The following is a 19109-nucleotide window of genomic DNA, read 5'->3' as shown; positions in this document are numbered from 1 at the left end:
AGAGTGTTACTTTTAAGGTTACTCTTAAGGTGAGTTCATCTACTTGCATTCTTTTAAAGATGATTACTTGAAGAATGACTAAAGACCGGCTTGGACAATTTCCTGTGCTACTAACTATAGCAAACCTGTTTTAGCAGGAGGGTTGGACTCAATTAACTACAGAGGTCCCTTGCAACTCCTATGATTCTGTAAGTATCATTAAGTCCGAGTCTTGGCTCGACACAGAACCAGAAAAAAATCAGACCACGTGACAGGATTGTCCAGACCCTTCTTGAACTCCAGCAAGTTGCTGGACAGCCTGTTCTAGTGCCCAGTCAGCCTCTAGTGCAGAATCTTTACTTTATAATCCATCCTGAACCTCTTCTTTTACAGCTTCGTGCCAATCCCTTGGGTTTTATCACTGGTCACCAGAGAGAAGAGATTAGTACCTGCCTCTCCAGTCCCCCTAATGAGTTGTAGGTCACGGTAAGGTCTCCCTTCAGTCTCCTCTTTTCTGGGCAAAACAAACCAAGAGACTTCAGCCACTCCACATACATCTTCCACTCTAGACCCTTCACTATCTACACAGCCCTCATTTGGATGCTCTAATAGTATTAGATACTTTTTTGTACTGTAGTGCCTAAAACTGCATGCAGTATTTGAGATAATGCCATACCAGTGCAGTGTAGAGCAGAACAATCACATCTCTCAACCTGCTGACAGTGCCATGCTTCATATATCCCAGAATATGGTTGGCCTTCCTAGCTGCCTAGCTGCAACAAAAGAGGGATTAAAATATTTACATCCTGTTTGCTCAGCAGAATGAGGTTTCTCATCAGCCTATCCAGGGAAAAAGTGAATGTGCAAACTATGTGTGCTGCAAAAGCTTTTACTGGCCATCCTCAATAGCAGATCTGCCAAAGAAGCAACAGTGGTAGAGCAGTGCCTTAGTTTCAGATTGGGGGAGAACTGTTCTTCATAGTGTCTGCTATGATCCTATATTTTGGTTTTAGTAGAAAAATCAAGCTGATAACACACCTATATTTCTAGTTGTTGCTCAGAGATGCTGTATAGGGCCAAGGATATTTCAGTTTTTTCAGTTTTTCCTACTGCCCTACCAATAAGGCAGGGGGCCAGAAGGAGCTGCGAGTCACAGAGGGCCCAAGGAAATACCACAGGATAGAATTAGGAGATGACCTAATTTGTCCAAAGGGACCATACCATATACCGTACGACACCATAGGTAAAGAAAGTTTTTAACCAGGGGTTGCAGGGGAATTTATCAGGCTCTCTTTCACTGCTTGGGGGCTAGCTGGGCATCTGTCAGAAGGTGATGAGCAATTGCTTGTGCATCACTTGTTATATAAACACATTTGTCATAACTATTTCTTCCTTGTCTCTGTTACAGTGAATAGTTTTGTCTCGGTTCGTGAGTTCTACTTTGCGTTTATTTTCTTCTCTCCCCCATCCCACTGGGAAGTGGGGGAGTGAGCAAAAGATTGTGTGGTGCTTAACCATCTGCTGGGTGAAACCACAAAAAACAGACTCATCCAAAAGGAATACAGCAATGCAGCTCTAGGTTTCCCTGTACTGGTTATTCAAAACTCTCTACTAGGCCCTGAAATTAAAATGTGGGCCTCAACCACATCTACACCCAAAGCTGATGTGGTGCTTGGGAACAGGGAGGAAGGTGTGCCAGTAACTTGTTCCAGTTTCTTTTAGCAAATTTATTTAAGAAGATTCCTTTCAGAATCATCTATACTTGTACAAATCTTTCATCATCTACAGTGAGAGTTTGACTATTGATTTTTCATGAGTTTTTGATGGAATGAAGAAATTGTCTAGAACAAAAATTTAGCACAAGGAGTCTGCATACCCTGGACTACAACCCATTTAAGTCACTCAATCACTACAACCTTGTATGCTGTAGTAAAAATTAATAGAGATAATTCAGTAACAGTAGAGGCACTTAACCAAGATAAGAAATGAGGCTGTTTTGTCTCAATAACAGGGCAAGCTTCTTTGAGCTACTTTAAGCAAATGCAATTCATTCTGCTCTTACTGTCTGCTCTTTTTATGAGGAATTTGTAAACTCCTGACTCCAGCACTGTGCTGTGCACAGATTTTGTGCCCAGGAACAAGACAATATTGCATATACTTGTTTATTTTGTGAAGTAAGAAAAGAGGGTCAGGGGGCAGATGACATCGTCATGCAGAGTTGCAGAGTGGCTAAAACCACAGCAATAAAAAGCAGGCATAAATTACCAATATAAGCCAATATGTAGGCACTGGTTTCCAAGGCAGAATATAAGGGCGAAAGGGGGGAGGAATATGTTGAACTAAGTTTTAGAGTCAGTGCTTCCTGTGGCTTATGAACAGCACAGCATTTCACTTGCTTGGAGCTGTATTTAAAGCAAACATAGCCTGGAGGCATGAAGTGTCTCTGCCAATATAAATGTACTTTCTGAAAGGCCTGCCAGTTGTTTGGTTTTTTTTATTATTTATTTAGGACAGCACTTACATAGCCAAATGGGTGTTTGAACTGTGACTGCTTTGGACATCAAGTACCAAAATGGGAGCCACCAGGAGAGCTGTGGTCAGAAATCTCAAACCCAACCTTCCTCTTTAGTGTGCCCTTCCTGTTCCACCCCCAAAATGAAGCAGACACGTCAGAGCCCCAAGATATCACTCAAAATTTCTTACCTTGCAGCTCAAGGGGTTTCAGGTGAAAGAAATCTGTAATGATTTTATTTATTTTAAATTAACACAGACGATTACTGTGTAGGGGCACTCCAGCAAGACAGAGGTGTATATCAGCTGAACCCAGAGTATTCCCCTGGCACGGATAAAACAGACACACCATTGAGCAGAGTTGATAGGATGTTTGCAAATGACATAAAACACCCAGTTAAGTTATCTTGCTATTCTAATGGGAATCAAAGGCAGCCTATTCAGTGAAATAAATGTTCTTCTCCTTTTTGTTCTTTCAGTATTTTGAACCTTAAGTAATAACTTGTTGACTTAAACCTTCCTTTTTGTAGAACCTGCCTCCACCCACTCATGCTGTGGATTCATGAATGGGGACATCTCCAAATTACACTTAAGGGCTTTGTCCACAAGACATAGAATTACAGAAGGTCTCTGATCTATGCAGAATCTATGTAAGGCAGTATAGATTCTTGAAGGTATGTTGTCAGAACATTCAACAGACACTGAGGCTTTAGACAAGAAAAAGTAAGCCAGATAAGTTTTGCTTGCTTAGCAAAATGTACGTATAGACCTACAGGAAAAGATTACCTATACATGCAAAGAACACCTTCCCTTTTCTATAAATAGGGCTGTTTTGCTATCTTTGGCATATACTGTGAAGGGTATCATGACTAAAGATTATCACACATTGCAGGGTTAGTTGTAGTCAGTTCTTGAAATCTTTTTCATGTCAGATTAAGGAAAAGTAGTCTGTATTATTTCTAATTCTGCTACATGAATATACTTCCATATACTTCCTGTGATAAAAGGAAAGATGATAAGAAGTATCTTCAAATTCAAGACCTACTTGTTCCAAATGCCAGCTAGAAGAAATAGACTGTTCTGCCTCCTGGACTATTCAGATCCCCTTCTCATCAACCCAGACACATACCTTCACTTTTCCTGCCACTCCACCTCCATACCCTGTCCTCATGTCATGATCTTATTACTCCCTCTCCACTTCCTCCTGTTACACAGCAAAGGAGAGCTTGCTAATCATCCCCCCAGATAGGGGGCCCAACACAGAAGAGGTTTTATTCTCCCATCAAACCTCCATGAAACTAGAAAGTAGGTTTTACAAAAAACCTTCCTGATTTCACAAATGTGTAGTATTTTCTATCCTCTCTTTCTGGACTTGCAGAACTCCTAACAGAACACTATTTCGAGAGTTAAGAGAAGGAGATAAAAATTCTCATCTATGGCCTCCAAGGGTCCCTTTCATTATCCACAGAAATAAGGTCAGAAAGTAAAAGGAAATATTTAAAAAATAACAAATGGAAGTCATGGGTCAAAATAATTCCTGTCAAAGCTCTCTACTATTTTAGTTGAAAGTCATTTCTTTTCCCTTGACTGACCGAACTTCGTTTTCCTTTCAGCCTCTGCAGGACAGAAGAGAACTTGTTAACATTACTGAGAGCTGTTTAACTACACTTATGGATACTGCTGATACTGACCAACCGTGAGGTATATTTCTAGACTTGGGAGCATAATTATTCCCTGTCCAGTTAGACTGGATTGTCATTTCAAATACTCTCCTGGGTGCTTTATAACCACCCTCCACAGCAGCCAGAAAAGAGAAACATTTTTCAGATGAACTGTTTTCTTTTAGGAACTGTAGTTATAATTGGGCAAAACCATGTAACTATTTTCCCAACCAAAATAATAATAATTAAAAAAAAAAATATATATATATATATATACACACACACACACACATATATATATATATAAATTCAAAACACAAATGTTTCAGCCTCTAGCTTAAATCAGCAGTTCTGAATTTACTTGGAATGTGGAAAAAAATCCTGTTAAAAATACCAATAGCTTCTTTCCAAGTTCAACAAAGTATCTCTTAAGAAACACATTTTTGATCCTGATCTTAAGAAGAAACAGGAAAAGGCATCTCTGTAACTTATGTTTCACCATATTTTCACAGAATCACAGAATGAACCAGGTTGGAAGGGACCTCAGGGATCATGAAGCTCCAACCCCCTTACCTGGCAGGGCCACCAAACTTCCATGTTTACTAGATAAGGTTGCCCAGGGCCCCATCCAACCTGGCCTTGAACACCTCCAAGGACGGGGCATCCACAACATCCCTGGGCAGGACCAGGTCCTGTTCCAGGACCTCACCACTCTCCTAGTAAAGAACTTCCCCCTAACATCCAACCTAAATCTTCCCTCTTTCAACGGAAAACCATTTCCCCTTGAGTTCACTCCCCTAAGTAAGATAAAAAGACAAATCTAGTTTTCCAGACCCTTAATCACATGAACAAGACTTTATAACTGCATTTCTATAATTCCTGGTATTTTTACAAAAATGAACTTCATAAAAATAAAAATAATAATAATAATAATAAAGAAATAAACATTAATCAGAAATATGCAAGCAGATTGTCAACTACTGCTGCATGGAAGTCCTTGGTCCTGTACTTCAGATTCCTATTAAGATCTATATGATGTGATTTATTAATGAGAACAGAGATAAAGGACACACCTTCTTACACGATTGCTATTAAAGCAAATAGCGCTGTCCTGACTTTACCATAAACAGACATAATTATACAACTTTAAAAAATCTGATTCACCAATTTAAAGCATTTGTATTGCTTTACATATGTTTACATTTTTTAACTTAAAATACTCTCTATCCCTTATGTGCTTACTAAAGCTTTTGATAAGCCAGAATATTTTCAAGAACTACATAAGTACCAAGTTAAACGTTATAATTTTCTGCTTGAATATAAGGCAGGCTGATTATTCCCAAATACACCTGACATTTCAAGGTAAACATTTATTGCAAGTGGCAAAGAACCAAGAGGGAATATTTCAGATCTTAAATCCCAGCTCAGGCATTCATTCATTGTGTGACCTCAGGCAACAGACTTGACCTCCTTCTGGTTCAGTCAATTCAGCTAGCTAAGAGCAGGAAATCTTTGAAAACCAGATGCTGCATCTAAAAGCAGATCTTCCCCAGGTAAATAAATTACAAGCGAGCCAGAGGGATGGAGGAATATAGTGTTTCTTATTGTAAGAGTCAGGAAGGCATATGGAAGTAAATTAGAAATAAGCAAGAGGTCTAAAAGCCTCAAGCTTTACTTTGATATTGGAAAAATAAGATTTTTATTGCTGTACTTTTTTTACTTTTTTTTCTTCTTTTTTTGTTGGACTGCAAGGTTGGACTATCTTCATTCAAATGTATTCAAAAAACATAAGCAAAAATATTTGTTCTGTCTTAATTTGCCCCAATTATGCTCACAAATCTCTGAAATACACTTGATGATATTTGTAATGGTACAAGACAAATTTTAAAAATTCATCCTTTATGGTTTAAGTGATCTTTAGTAAATAGAATACTAGGAGAGTTTGGGTTTCTTTTTCCTGGAGAAGAATCCTTGCAGTTTCCTGTACTGGTTCATGCAATTATTACTTCCTAGCTGCAAGACTTTACACTTCTCTTGTTGAACCTCATTAGGTTCCTTTCTGCCCAATTCTGTAGCATGTCCAGGTCTCACTGAATGGCAACACAGCTTTCTGGTGTGTCAGCCACTCCTCCCAGCTTCATATTATCAGCAAACTTGCTGAGGGTGGACTGTATCCCTTCATCCAGGTCACTGATAAAGATGTTGAAAAAGACAGAACTCAGCACTGACCCCTGGGGAACACCACTACTTACAGGCCTTCAACAAGACTGCACAGCTGAGCACAAACCTCTGAGCTCTGCCAGTCCAGTTCTCAAATCCACCTCACTGTCCACTCAATTATCCTTGAGTGGATATCCTATCCTCAATTATCCTAAACTTACCTACAAGGACAATATGGGAGACAGTGTCAAGCTTTGCTGAAGTTAAAGTGGATAAATTCACAGCCCTCCCTCTATCCACCCAGCAAGAACATCATAGAGAGCTACCAGATTTGTCGAGCATGATATCCCCCTTGGTGATTTCACATTGACTACTCCTGACAACCTTCTTCTCTTCCAATTACTTAGAGAACAAGTTGTTTCATCTTCCAGGGATGGAAGTAAGGCTGCCTGACCTGTTGTTTCCTGGATCCTCTTTCTTGCCCTTTTTGAAGACTTGAGTGACACTGGTTTTCAAGTATTCAGGCTTCTCTCCATCTTACACTACATCCTTCACAAAACTCAAATTATACTTGCCAAAAAAATGAATGAATTTATGTCTGCCAACAGCCTGGATACCAGGATTTTAAAACCCTGTTTGTAATCTTTAATTTTCATAAAATTGTAAGTAGCATGCTATTAAACTCTGTAAACTTATACATAAGCCCATAAACATTTTAACATGTGCTTCATTGATTTCTCTTACATTATAATTTCTTTAAGTAGCAGAAGACAACAACATTATAGCTCCCACCCCTTAAAGGGTTGCTATAAGAAAGAAGAGGACAGATTCTTTAGCAAAGTTTATTACGATAGGATGAGGAAAATATTTCACATTAAAAGAGGTGAGACTTAGATGGTGTCACGGGGTTACCCCTAGATGTAAGTCCGTGACAGGGGGGCACAGGCCCCGGGAGAAGAAAAAAAGGAAAAGAAAAATAAAGGGAAGCAAAAAGAAAAAAGGAAAAAAAAAAAAAAAAAGGGGGGTGGGGGTGGGGGGTGGGGGGTTTGCAGCACGACCCGGCCGGCCCCGGCCACGCGCTCCGGGAGAGGGGGAAGGGCAGAGAGCGAGCAGATAGTTTTAACAAAGAAAATACAATAGCAACGATCTGAGGTGGAACGGGAACTCACTACATGTAACCAAATCATGCAAAATATGAGACAAGAGTACCCAAAGTACGAGTCAAACCACGACAGTGCGAGGGAAGCACGTGCTTTTCTCCGCGGCGAGCTGAGACGGCCAGAGGCAGAGAGCGGCTGCGGTCCGGTCCGGTCCGGAGTCCCACCCCGCTTCCTCCTTGCTCCAAGTCCTCCAGGATGTCGCCCCTCCCATCTAGGAACCCAAAATGCCCAAAATGGCTGTTATACGGAACCAGGACATTAAATCTTTAACTGCCACTGTTCTGCATGATGTTCTGATGTGGAATACCGACAACAGAAGTAACAAAACCACATCAGATGGACATAAGGAAAATGTTTTTTTACAATAAGGGTAGTGAAGCAGCAGAACAAGTTGCCTATAGAGGTGGTGGATAACCTGTTCTTGAGTACATTCAAGGTCAGGCATGATCAGGCTCTTAGAAACCTAATCAAGCTGTAGGTGTCCTTGTTCCTTACATGGGAGTAGCATTACATCACTTTTAAAGGCTCCTTCTAACTCAAGCACTTCTATAACATTGTAGCAAAGGGCAGAAATCTGAGTTAAGTTCCTAAAGAAAACAAAGAAAGGATACTCTGTGCAGCTGGAACTGCCTATATGAAGGTTACCATAATTTCTCCAGTAAGGACAGGCTGAGAGAGTTGGGGTTTTTCAGCTAGAGGAAGAGAAAGGCTCTGGGGTATGTTACAGTGGCCTTCCAGTACCTGAAGGGGGCTTACAGTAAAGCTAGGGAGGGACAATTTATAAGGACATGTAGTGACAGGACAAGGGGAAATGGTTTCAAACTGGAAGAGAGTAGATTTAGACTAGATATTAGGAAGAAATTCTTCACTGTGAGGGTGGTGAGACACTGGAACAGGTTGCTCAGAGAGGCTGTGGATGTTCCCTCCATGGAAGCATTCAAGGCCAGGCTTGATGGGGCTCTGAGCAACCTGGTCTATGGGAGATGTTCAGGAATAAAGTGGAGTTTGCTTCTTATCATAAATAGATACAAAATGATATGACTGTTTTTCCTGTAATCAAGATTGCAGATAATGTAAATCATTATCTATGTTAGATAATTTAATAATGCTTTTGTTTAGTTTTACCCATTAAATATCAGTCCTTGAGAAGGTCATTACAGCTTTTAACAAAACACTAGAAACAAGTGACTCATTTAGGCTTGCATTGTCTTACTTCCTGGAAGCACTCATCTTCCAATTAGAAACAGAGAGTATGTCAAGGAAATAAGCGTTTTTAATACACTCTTCTTCACAGCAAGGTTCTGGAAACAATTTAGGCACCCTTAAGCTGAATTTGGGCAGTTATGAGAGTATTAAATATTGAAACTCCAAGGCAGGCATTCAACCTCCCTATATAGAAACAGGCATTCTAAAACAGAATCTAACACTCAAGATGAAAAGCAAGAACTAAAAAAGCAGTGCCTTCTGTTCCTTACTATTGGCTCAGTGTAGTACTTCTTCCCTACCAGATCAGCTTCTTCTTCCTTATTAGGAGCCTATAACCTGGTACTGGTTGCCTGAAACCCATGTCCTACATTCAGTCATTCAGGGATACTACATATTGTTTCAAAACTGAGGGCAGCTCACTTCTCTAGTGAGAAGAAAATTGTGTTCACTTTAAGAGAATTAAACCCACACAGCCCTGCCCTGGCACTGTGCTATCCGCTAAAGGGGAACTTCCAGGCCTCACCAAGTCTTTCAGATGAAGAAGCCCACAAAAGCTAGATATAGTTGTAACATATGGGAATGAGATTGCTTTTGTCTGCCAAAATGTGAAATGAGGTACTGAACGAAGAGGTGTTAATTCATTTTTTCTTTTTCACTAAATCATTTTTCTTTTGCCAGCTATATTATCATAGCTTATGCTTGTTTGTGCATTTAATGAACACAAAAGCATTATCAAGAGATGAGCAACAGTTACAAGGGAACAAGGGGCCAACACTTAATGTGGACTATAAGTACAGAAGTTTTGATTTACATCAAAATTTCTGGACTTCTTGAGATATTCCAAGAAATGAAAGGTATGCTAGAACTTTCTCACAAATAAAAGAATAAGAGAGAGATGAATTTATCACTGAAGTTCCTATACAGACTTGGAACTTCCATGATTAGTTGATAGCTGAGCTTAGGTCTTTCTGGAGTTAGACATCTACATTTCACTATTTCTTCTGAAATCATCCCTCCCTTTTTTTTTTTTTTTTTTTCCCCTTGATCTATATATGCATGAATCCCATTCTCTCTCTTTTCCCTGACATATTCAAATCAATGGTGAGAAAATCTTGTTCAAAGGGAAGACATTGACAGAAGTCTCAGAAGGGTTGTACTGCCAGAGATGCTTCCAAAGTTGTAAAAGAGAACTCCTGCTGGCCCTGGAGCATATAAATGGTATTAATGTTACTTTGCTGTAATGCAAGGTCTTTTTAAAGAGCTCTGCAATTTTGTGCATGTGGTAAGATGTCCTGAAAGTCCTTTCTGAAAAGGACTTTGATGAGGTGCCCTATTTTTTAGCCTCTTCTGCAGGATGCTCTGAGGAACAAGTTTGATCTTAGTGTTTGGAAAACGTCTGCATGCAATAGCTGAGCACTCAGAAGCAAAGAGATAGCAGTGATATACCTGGAACACTTGGGACTTTGCAGAAAAATGTAGCAGGCCAAAAATCAAAAGTATATTTCAAATGCCAGTTTCGGTAAAATCACTGAGAGTATCTGCCTATTAAGAAAAAATCCCATTGTATGTATTCTTACTCATTCTAGTTAGGGGCCCAAGTAAACCTGCATCCTTGTTTCCACTCAGCATGCTAATGTCAAAGGCACGAGTAGAATCCCTCTCATTTACTATGTATTAGTGCTAATATACTTTTCAACATAAATCCTTTGAGTAAACGAAGCATTGATATTCTGGGACCCTAATGGGATACATTAATTACAAGTAGTATAAGAAAAGAGGATTACTAAAATGCTTGCTGGAAACAGAAAATGAGATTAAAAGGGGGCATTTTGGCTAAAGTTCTTTAGTCTATTAAAAAAAATATACAAGATGATTAGTCAAGGAGAAACTAGAAAGACTATAAGTGAAAAACACTGAGGGTCAAGGAGAATCCGGGAAAAGAGATTTATTCTAAAAGTGGAAAAGAATACAGATAGAAATAAGAAAAGAACTTAAAGGATAAATAGTGTGGTATTTGAAATATTACAAAGCCATATTCTCCAGAGGAGAGCAGAACTAAGGACATTGCATGTTTAAGCATGTGAATGACTGTAATAACTTCAATCATGTGGTTATAGCGAAATAATGAAATCCTTGCAATTTACATGAACCTCTTCCAGTTATCTTCAGAAAACTGTGAAAACACTGCCATGTTTTCAACCACCATAAGATAACTGCATCCATGCGTGTGCAAGCAGAGAAATCAAGAAAGCATAGTGAGGTAACTATGTTCTGTGTTCTATGTTCAGTGTGACCAGCATATTAGAAAGGATTCAGAAGTGATCCTCAAGGAACAGAAATCCAGTACCAAAAGACAGACATTATAGAAGATGCCAGGAGATCAAAAAGTCAATTAAAGAAGACCTAAATAAAATGTGGGTGGAAGTTTTGCTAAAAAGGCCTACTATACAGCAAGAAAAAAATATGGAATCACTGGAACCAGACTTGGGCGTTTAAAAGTAAAAACTTATATCATGGCTTCCTACACAAGCAGCTGATTTTCTGTCATTGGCAACTCTAAATAAAATTAGAGTAAATAAAACTTAGTATATCTTATAAATTAATGGTATGTAGGACACACTAGGGTGAATGAATTTCCTGCCATTTTATTTTCAGTAATTGCAATCCATGAACAGCAGTCCATCAGTATCACACCTATAATTGTCAACACACAAAGAAAAGGAAAGGATCTATCTGCAGAGTAGCTGATAGAAGAAAATATAACATACATTGAACTACAAATGTAGGCAAGTAACTGAAAGAGAGGACAGGAGAAGTTTCTTCTAACATTCCTAATTGCATTCATCCACCACCTGGATGAAGGGATAGAGTCCACCCTCAGCAAGTTTGCTGATGATACAAAGTTGGGAGGAATGGCTGACACACTGGAAGATTGTGCTGCCATTCAACAAGGCCTAGAGAAACTGGAGTTGGGAAGAGAGAAACCTGATGAGGTTCAATTAGAGCAAGTATAGGACCCTACACTTTGGGAGGAATAACCACGTGCATCAGTACAAGTTAGGGTCTGGAAAGGAGCTCTGCAGAGAAGGACCCAGGTGTTCCGGTGTGCAACATGTTGACTGTGTGCCAGCAGTGTGCCCTTGTGGTCAAGGAGGCCACATGCAGTTTGATCTGTTGTTAGGTTTCCTCCAAGATAAAACTGCCAAAGAAAGGTAAGAAAATAGAGGGAGTGTAACATTTTCCTAATATGAGCAGATATAATGAAAGAGAAGCAAGAAGGTCTACAGTGGGATCTCTAAGGCCAAACCTCACTGCCTAAACTACAAATGTTCCGTTTCAGAAAATAGGGTTGAGATTTCTGCAATGATACATTATGAAATGTGGAACAACAGAGACTAGAAGGCAATCACTTTTGAGAGTTTCTATCCTCTTTATATATTCAACTACTGTAGCACAATCCAGCCAAAGAGAAACCAAATGTACCACATGGCTGCAAAAATCATACCTAAGAGTATTTTAGAGGAAGGATTTTATTTATTTATATAGTTTTATTTATTTATTATTATTTCTAATGGAACAAAAATAGCCAACAATTGTTAAGGAAAAAAAAATATCCCAGTGAAGGGATTATATTTGTTGTTGTAATCACAGGAAGTAGCTGTTCATTGCAAAGTGAAGCAGTATAGCATTGACTTAAATAGTTTAAGGGTATAAAATGAAAATGTTTTTGGTAACACACTATTTTAACTACCAGATTACCTCACAAACCAAGGTATTCAGAATTTATTTAATACAGAGAAAACCCAGTATCCTTATCCCATGGTATAAATTTCTACACAGCTGGACACCTGCATTCCACAGTAAGAGATACAGCAAAAGTAGCCTATTGAATCACACGCTGTTATGAATTGTGCTATTGAGAAAACCAAGCCCACTGAAAGGCAGTACAAGCTCACCAGCTGAAGTAACCGTTATCCTTGTTACAGTCTTAAAAATAAAGTACCTTCAGTTGTATTTAGAATTTGGTATTTTCCTGACAAAAACAACTGTGCTTTGGCTATAATAATAATAATAATAATAATAATAATAATAATAATAATAATAATAATAATAATAATAATAATAATAATAATAATAATAATAATAATGTATTGAGAATAAATGAAGAAAGTAAACACTATGTGAAAGTACAGGATAAGACCCAACAATTTTTGCCTTTTTGCCTGCTGCAAAGGTGCTTCTATTTACTCATTAAACAGGGAATTACAGGGACAGCTTCCAGAGTTTTCTTATATCTTCTTTCCCCATAAATTCAAATAAATTCTATCTCTATAAAGGAGAAACATCATAAGTTGATACCCATGTAATTATTCTCTCTCCCGCAGGTTGTATTCACTTGCTTGCCTGCCTTTGCTCAAAGACTTTTTTTATGTGAAGATAAGGATCCTCTTTGATCTCTTGCTATATCCTTGGGGGCATAAGACATCATTTTCTCTGTGGAGCCACCCTGGTAATTTTGCTCCTGTTGCCAGTGAAGCCACAGTCTTCTCAAGAAACTTTATCTTTGCTGCTTTTTTCTTACACAGAACTTGTATATTTTATCTTATTATTTCAAGACTACAGAAAAATTCAGCTTAAATCTATTTGTATTGGAAGTGACATATTTATGTATGGAAATATTATTTTTGTTACTGGTATCTTATCAGTGCGACTCTTCATACAAGCAGAATAGATAGCACAGTATGAATGTTTTGGTTTTCAACTATGTGCTGAAGACTTAGTGACTTTCCTGAAAGATATGATATTCAAACTTACTGTTTAATTTTCCATATTAATATAACTATTTCAAGTGCTTTAAGGGGGAGAAAAAAAAAATAATAAAATAAAAAGACAAGCATACAAAATAAGCAATGCTAAGAAAAACATTTTCACCATGAGCCCTTTGCTCAGTTTGCATCCCAAGACAAATGACATTAGCATGTAGCTAATTGTTTTCAAGTCGTTCCGTGTATTTCAAATACTTTATTTCACTCTAAGTCTCAACCTGTATTCACTGTATTCTATCACAGATTGAAAACATGATACTAAATAAAGACAAAAGTAGCTTGACAGCTACACAAAGAACTAAGTAGCAACCTCTTTACATTAACTTTAAACCACATAATCAATGTAGAAATGTATGAATCAGATAGTATCTTAATATTCTCACAGCACAAAGTTAATAGCTAAAACATTTATTTCAAATCATTCAATAGAAGTAATATTTCTTATTTTATTTTAAACTATTTATAGCGCCAAAGTTCATTTTAATACTTCACTAGCAGCTCCTTGGAATTTATGTGTGATGAGATTAGACACTGCTGATTCACAACTAAATTTTGTAATTAAATTTTGTAAATAATTGCAGTTTCTGATTGTTTTGAACAATGCTTATAACCTCAAACATCTTCAAATAATTAGCTACATCAAGAACTTGATCTATGTATACATGTTTATATTTACATTCCATGCTTATGTTAACCCATTAATTTCACTCTTTGTTTAGCTCTCTAAACAGCCACTCACAATGGTGCCTTTAAATGCATCGTGAGTGGTACCTGCTTTGCAGCTTTGTCTTTAGCTTCCTTTAACCTAAATTTTGTTTTCCACTTCATTCTTTTAAATTCAAAAGAATCCCATGGAGCCTAGGAGAAATTCCTTGGATTACTTCCATGAGAAAGAGAAGCATTCCTTTATAGCTTTAAGAAATTATTTTCTGGGACTAGAGAAAAGTTGCCATAAATAAAGCATGACCTTCAATCATTTGCTTGGAGTACTGTTGAAGAACCTATTCAGTTCTATGAGAAGAAAGCACCAGACTTATACCAGCCTGTTATAAAATTAGTCTAAGCAGGTTGGGTTCAAAGAACAAACATTTAATCCTAAAGAGGCTTTCTTTCCATGTTTCTACACAAAACTCTCAAAAGACAAGTTGACAATTTTCAATAAAGTTCTCAATTCTGGCTAGTTTCACACTAGCAGCCCTTTTTATCAACTCTGGTACAACCACAGTATAAGAAGAAGCACTGACATCAGACTGACATCAAAGTAACAAGAGAAAAAAAAATATATAATCATTTATTTCCGAAAACTCATTCCTTCTATATTCCCATGAATTCTTGGCTGGGAGAGAGAGAAGGCCACTCAACATTTAGACTCTTTTTATGATGACAGAGTCATATTTTAGATCACTGGATCTAGATAGGCTTAGAAAGAACTTATAACTGCTAATCATAAAAGGTTTTGACATGACTGGCCTGCTATTCCCATAGGACCAAAACCATTTTCAATGGCACATCAAGATAGTCCACTACTTGAATATGCTTCAGATAATAGGATGTTATAACTTTCAAAGGTACATTGTCAAAGAATACAGGAATTCTGCAAGACTTAATTATGCCCTCACAATGTTTTAAATGTATTTAATGGGCTATATAGGCTGGATCCAAAGATTACAACATTCTATGGAAAGACTCCTATTGATATGAAAGGTGCTGTGAAGCAATTATTCAGTTACTAGAAACTCCTTTTCTATTTGCAAGGCCATTCAGCAGATCTGTCATTTACAAACTGTCAGCTTACTGTGCAGGGAGCAAGAGTTCAGAATTAATGTATTTTTATAAAATTACTTAGTCACACAAGAAACAGACAGGCTTGGTTGCAGCTATGAAAGACATCCAACAAAAGAATTTTGATAACTTTCAAAGTCAGTTGGCATGAATGAACACCTCCCTTGTCTATGGGAATCTGGAGGAAAAAGTAGGATTCAGATTAAGAAACAAAACAATATGAGATCAAGAGGAAGCAAGCAGGCAAACATTCAGTTGGTAAGGTGAAAATTGTAAAATATGAGATCTGTAAGTGTGAGCAGACAGAATCATTTTCCAATTTTTGCAAAAAACAAACAAGCAAACAAACAAACAAAAAACAACAAAGAAAAAACAAAGAGAATTTAAAAATATATGATACTACTTTGCCAGACATATTCAACCAACACTTTATTGTTTTTAAAACAGAATTGCCAAAAGAATTCTCCCCACTTTGAGGCTGCCATGCTGGAGTTTGATTTTGGTAAATCTGAAGATTCTGAAGACATCTTTTGACAGGCTTCAATTTTTCCCCCAGTGTCAATTGACTGACTTATAACATTCAACTGTAAGCTGTTTTTAAGTGAGTCGAAAGCCTAAATAGATCTGCTACAAATGGCAAATTACTCCTTTATCTTTCCTTCTATTTTGTGTAGTATGAAGTACTACATTTCACATAATCCTTGGAAGCTTTAATAGAAGTTAACAAAAATCCAAAGACAATTTTCTCCCATTATATGACTGAGCACTGGTAGCCAGAAAATAATCATCTAGTTACACAAACAAATCTTATAATTACAGGTAAAAAAAAAAATAAAAAAAAAATATGAAACTATGACTCACAGTCTAGAAGATCTCTGAGTTTGTATACAGCAAAGTGTTGGCTGTCTCCATCCTTCAGAGACTCAAACAGTACAGAAACCGCTGTAAGCTAATACTCACTTGGAAATCCATCATGATGATGACTATAAAAGCACTAGACTTGGTAGCAGTACTCCACTGACCAAATGGCTAAATAGCCTCCTGCCCAGGAAAAGAAGAAAATCCATCCCCAAAAAGGCTAATTTTTAAAATATTTTTTTAAGATTGACACCTGTAGTGATACTTAGAATAAGATGTCTAACAAAATAAAAAGAAATTTTAAAAAGAACTGAGACATTACAGCAGCAAGAATTGTGTCATAGGAGCTATTATAAAATAGTATTGCACTCCTGCGAATAAACCATTTAATGTTCTCTCCTGAATATATGAACTAGTAAGGAGGCCTAAACAACTTTTACTGTCTAAAGATTTATACTTTTCCTTTCAAGGAAAGATCCTAGAAATAGTTTAATGATAATGCACACAACTCATCATCCAGAGTTCTTTCTAACAAATAAGATACATCAGCAGTATTAGTCACATAAATCTACTTCCTTGAAGCAATGAGTGCTTTAATAACTTCAAATTTCAAGAAAGATTCCAAAATCTCACTAGGAACATTTAAAACATCTCACAGTAAGATCTTACAAAATGCATTTTCAGGTTTAATTTATTTTTTCCCTAGATTGTTTAGACACTTATTGAAGAAAAATCACTTCGATGTAGGAAAGTATAAGAAACAACGAGAAGCGGACAATGTATTTAATAGAAAAAGAAGTAAATCCCTTAGAACCAAACTCGATTTATTTTCAGCTATCTAGTCCAGCTTATTTCAGTGAGACTGTTCATCTACTTAGATTTAAACAGATATCTTGTTCCTTACAGAAGCAGGATATTACTCACTGTCTCTTTTCTCACAAGAGTGGAAGAAAGAAAATGTGCTGTTGTAAATAGCCAAGAGTAGATTTCATCTCTGCCATGGTTTGACTTTATTTTTAATCTGAATGCACTTTACAATGACTGCCTGATTTGAATGCCTAGTTTGTCCCATTCATACTTTAAAATACAGGTTTAAGGCTGTTAGAATAGTGGAAGAACTGCAATTTAATAACATGCTTTTAAAACATTAACTAAGTATTTGAAAAGCAGATTGTTCTCATTGATACACCTAATGATGAAGAGAATTTATTTTTGGTTTTACATCTGGGTACAAATGTAAAATACTAAAAATCATATGATGCCCAAGAAGGGGGAAAATCCTTCATAGGAGATACATGAAATGAATCAAAGAGTTTCATACCAACTTTCCTAAAGCTGGAGGACTAAGTACTTAGTTCCTAAAATCTCTTGAAAGCAATTCAAGACATTAACACATTACCTGAGTGTCCTTATTACTTTCCAGTTATGATCTTGTCATAGTTTTTAGCACTCTGTAGAAAACTTCCCAAGAAAACTTTTTAAACTCAAGTCCATTTTCCACTGCATGGTGATTAGCTCTAAGACTGTAAGGTGATTGTCATTTCACATAGAATTCTGTGGAGATAAAGAACTTTTACTGGAGGAAGATGATATATATATATAGCATTTGCTGACAAGAATACAAAACTTAGTAATTGAAGGCTGATGATAAACTCAGACTGCAAAAAGAGAAAACTTTCCAAGTGAATGATGAAAATGAATAAACACTGAAATAAATTATTTCATGTGGTGGATTTATCTTTTTCAAAGAAGAATTGCTTTCTTTTTTCCCCTGAGATATGTGCTTGAATCCACCTTCCCTGGCGTAGCATTTGGCCTGTTTGAATAAGGAATCGCTATTCCAGTCTGTTTCCTGATATGATCATCACTCTTTGAATAATAGGTTGTTCATTATACCCAATATAGTCACAAATTTCTAGGCCATTAAGGTAATTCTTAGAATAAACAACTTAGCCAGTCTTCTACATGACTGAATGAAATTATTTTCTGACCTATCTCCTCCCTAGTTAATAACTTATAGAAGTATTGTTGCAAGCAAAGTTTTAGTTTTCCCTAGAAGCGTAACATATTGACTATAGCTGGATCAACGATACTGAAGCAATTGGTTATCTGAAGGTCTCCAAACTCTAGAACATGGATGTCCATCCTTTTGGCTTTCCTAGACCACCCTGATTAAGGAGAAATTGTCTCGGGCTGCATATAAAATATACAACATAGTCAATGTATACAAGTAACAAAACAGAAAGAAGGCAACAAAAGCATAAAACTAGTGAGTTGGATTTGTATACAGTAGAGTATTCCTTCCCATGACCAGGTGGTATTCCTGCTCATATATAGACATTTAAAAAGACAGGAAGGAATTTCTTCAAAATCCCCTTCAAACTTGGTTCTCTTCTACTATATCAGAGTTGTGCTTTGAGAGTTACACCCCAGTCCACCTCAGGTTTCCTCAGATCCTAAGTCAACAGCATCTAACCAAAATTGGAGGGATTATGGTCTGTCATAATCTAACTACTAAACCTATAAACTACTAGCTACTAAATTACTAATTCCAAATTAGTTCAGTTTTACTAACTTCCTGGCTCCAGGTTTGACGTAAAATGAATAGTTCTCATCTGTTAGCTGAAAAAATCTTGACAAACATGAGGTTCTTCCTCCACCTAAACCAAGGTGAAAAGATCCATATGGGCAGGTGAAAGCCTGATGAGTATAGGCACATGGGTACTCAGTACTTATATGGCAACCAAGTCAAAAACAGTGCAAATTTTTTATTCTTCATAATTTAGGCAACTAAACTTAGAGGCTTGGTCATGAAGGATTTCCTCCCTTTCCCTCACTCTCCTTCCAGATCTGCTGAAGACTGATTGGTCTGTTCTGAAAACCATTTCTAAAACCAAATAAACTCCTTTTTGATAGACATAAAGAGTAGACCAATGCTTCAAACCCTTTGTCAAAGCACATGTCAA

Source organism: Coturnix japonica, chromosome 4, assembly GCF_001577835.2.
Source record: "Coturnix japonica isolate 7356 chromosome 4, Coturnix japonica 2.1, whole genome shotgun sequence".
Taxonomy (NCBI): Eukaryota; Metazoa; Chordata; class Aves; order Galliformes; family Phasianidae; genus Coturnix; species Coturnix japonica.
This window is presented reverse-complemented; position numbering follows the sequence as displayed.